Source organism: Apium graveolens, chromosome 11 (assembly GCF_009905375.1).
Source record: "Apium graveolens cultivar Ventura chromosome 11, ASM990537v1, whole genome shotgun sequence".
Classification (NCBI taxonomy): Eukaryota; Viridiplantae; Streptophyta; class Magnoliopsida; order Apiales; family Apiaceae; genus Apium; species Apium graveolens.
Genome location: NC_133657.1, coordinates 132920429 through 132924063, shown reverse-complemented (window position 1 = coordinate 132924063; position 3635 = coordinate 132920429). Strand labels below are relative to the sequence as shown.

The window sequence follows — 3635 nt, the reverse complement described above, 5'->3', positions numbered from 1 at the left end:
CCAACGAATTATTTATTTCAAACCCGATTAAGTATATTATTAAAGATTACTTTAATTATTTAAGCATAAATTAGTTGAGAAATATTATTTCAAATATTCTTTTAAAACATAATTATTTGAGGTTTATTTATTTAATAATTATTATATTATTGTTAATTATTTATTAAATGATTTAATATGATTTAAGAATCATAAGACCTAATTTCCAATATTTTCTGAGTTTCAGAAATTCATATTAACATTTCCAGATCGTCAAAGAATACTATCTCGACGTATTTTAAATATTTTGAATATAGTTTCAAAAGAAACTCCCCCTCATTTATCTATCTTTTGACCACGGTCAACTAATATTATCTTAGTACTTCCTCCGAAAATTCTCGGAAGTACATATATACATATATATGAGATGAGCTGTACCTATCACCAAGCAAAACGCTTGGAGAACTTCGATGTGATTCGAGTTCTTGAGATATGATAGGATTTCTTAAAAGGACAAGGGAGGGGTAGAGATCCAGTACTTTATGTATTGGTAAGACTGCCAGTACCGTGGGAGACGGTACTATGTGTACCTAAGGACATGCGAAGTGTATGTATACCCAAAATGGGACACATAGCCCGTATGCGGCCAGGGTGATAACAAGGAGTTTGGAAGTCATTTCCTACTAGTAGAAAGGTTACTAATTTATGTCTTATGACTGATCATCGTAAGAGGGGGCTCCAGTGAATGTCCTATTCTTCCAATTGGAATTGTGATGAAATACCGTAACCCAAGCCTTGGTGTTGGGTTTACCATTAAGGTATTTGCGGGATAATAAAAGAATTATTTTTGAAAGAAGATGTGAATCACCGAGGAAAACTATTTTAAATAAACATATTTATCGTATATGGAATTATACTGGAGATTCTCATACAGTCTTTTCATACTGTACATACTAGGCATTATAGCTCACACTTGTTTTCTTAAATTGAAATAACACAGTAATGAATCAAGATGCCTATCATGAAATTTGTTAAGTGAAATTTATGTCCACTTGGAAAGCTTCGTAAAGGCTAGAATTGGTATTTTGTACTCAAGTTATTTGTGTATTTGATGTGTTTTTGTAGTGTTTTGCATTTCAGGGCATAGCCGGAAGCAGGAAGGGATTTAGAATGTTTTTATGCTTGGAAGGGAGGCTTGGTGCGCTCGCACCATGTTAGCGCGCGGCCGCGCCGGATTGTCAGAAGTATAGCACGCCCGCACTGGGATAGCGTGCGGCCGCGCTAGGTCGATTTCATGGAATCCTGATTCTTGTATGATTTTGACTGTTGGAGGCCCAAGATGATTCTACAGCCTATATAAAGCCTAAATAAGACATTTTAAAGTACGTGATACACAGGAGAGACACAACAAGGAGCAAGGAGAGGACATAAGAAGACCGTATAGCACAATTCAATGAAGGCGAAGATGATCTAGTTTATTCTTGTAATTTTTTTGTTAAAGTTGTAATCTTGGATGCTAGTTTTCTTATTTGTTGAACCTTATACTCTTGTGATCGTACTCTTGTTTATTATTCACTTTTATAAAAACCTAGTTTATTATACCATGCTTTCATCGGAACCCACAGTGATGATGAGTTCGGTTATGAACTAATCATTAATGTGGGATTCTAACGGATTTACTTATGGATTTTAATAGTTAATTTGTTTCGATATCTTAGTGTGTGGTGATTGTATGATATCCTAGTATTGGTTGTGCTTATTCGTCTTATGAGCGTCGTGAACTTATAAGATAACATGTTAATCTTTATTGAAGCGAAAGTGAATTTAGGGGTTTAGAACTTGCCATGCGAGCATAGGTTCATGTATTTGATATGCATGGTTCATAGGTAATTTTAACCATCTTACTTACCCTATGTAATTACAGTAGATAACTTACGCATTAAACCTTGATGTTGTCAAATTTTATAGACATATAGGGTCTCAACATAATTGGTATATATGCAGCTTCTATCTCTTTTGTGGATGTCTGGTAGTGGGGTATTCGTACAATGAAAGTTGGCATTTACTAGTTTTGTGTAATCTGATTAGTTATCATCACCATTGCATGCTAAGGATAAGAACAATGACTTTGAATGAAGTGGTAATGAAGTTATAATCCCATGCTTGTCTCATATAAGTAATTCAACCTTAATTTCTTAATTAATTGCATGTTAGTTAATATCTTAGTTATAAACAATCTCAATTTGTTATTCACCTTAGCATTGAATAATAACCATACCATCGTTGCATAAGTGCATTAATCTTAAATTAACCAAAAGAGTCTTTGTGGGAACGAACTAGAAAGAATTCTATATTACTTGTGAACACATATACTTGCATGAATATTAGCGCGTGTTTTTATCCTAACAAGTTTTTGGCGCCGCTGCCGGGGATTCGGTGTTAATTTTTAGTTTATGTGCTTGTCATCAGTGACCGTTAAAGTTCACTGACTCGGATATTTTACTTACTTATTTGCTTGTTGCTTTTTCAGGTACTCTAGAGAGTGTGTATGATAACGCGTTCTCGGTCTCGCAAGAGGACACTGGATAAAGCGGAGGAAGTAGTTGAAGAAGTTTTTATTGAGGAAAAAGTTGAAGGTGAAGAAGCTCTAATCATAATGGGAGAACCGGTAGGGAATCCGAAGGCTTTGATGGATTCTCAGCCAAAGATCAATGATATTCAGTCTAGCATTATCAGGCCAGCCATCACGACTAACACCTTTGAAATCAAGTCAAACATGATTCAGATGATTCAGAATTTAGTTCAGTTTGGGGGTTCTCCTATAGAAGATCCCAACATGCACATAAGAGATTTCATCGAGATCTGCGACACTTTCAGTTCAATGGAGTTTCTGAAGATGCTATTAAGTTGAGGCTTTTCCCATTCTCTCTGAGGGATAAAGCTAAGTGTTGGTTGCATTCTCTACCACCAGGTTCCATCACCAAATGGGAGGATCTTGCTCAAAAGTTTCTAACTAAATTCTTCCCCTATGGTGAAGACAGTTGCAATTAGAAACGCACTTACTCAATTTGCGTAGCAATCGGGAGAATCTTTGTGTGAGGCTAGGGATCGGTATAAGGAGATGCTTAGGAAGTGTCCTCATCATGGGATGCCTGACTGGATGATCATTAACTGCTTTTATAATGGGTTGGGTGCAACTTCTAGACCCATGCTTGATAGAGCATCAGGTGAAGCCTTATGGGCTAAAAGCTATGATGAAGTTTATGAATTGATTAAACTGATGGCTGCTAATGAATACCAGAACCCAACTTAGAGAATGCCTCAAGGCAAGGTAGCAGGAATTCTGGAAGTGGATATAGCTACTGCTATAGCTGCTCAGCTTCAGGCGTTGATGATGAAGGTGGATTCTTTGGCAAATCATGGAGTTAATCATATCACTAGTGTCTGTGAGCTTTGTGTTGTGCGCATGAGACGGGATAGTGTGTTATTTCTAGTGAATCATCTCAGTTAGTGAACAACTTTCAGAGGTCACAGTAACCAGTTCCAGCCACTTATCATCCCAACAACCACAATCATCCTAACTTCAGCTGGAGCAACACTCAGAATGCAGTGCAACAACCTTATCAGCAGTATGCAGCAAAGCAATACAACTCTCC

At 36.7% G+C, this 3635-nt stretch overlaps 1 non-coding gene across 1 annotated transcript; it reads right to left on the bottom strand.

Moving 5' to 3' along the window:
• Window positions 1-3022: 3022 nt before the first annotated feature.
• On the bottom strand, window positions 3023-3129 carry LOC141698998 (small nucleolar RNA R71). Its single transcript, XR_012565491.1, has one exon. It is a non-coding gene; the product is annotated as a small nucleolar RNA R71 (small nucleolar RNA).
• Between the last annotated feature and the right edge of the window lie 506 nt (window positions 3130-3635).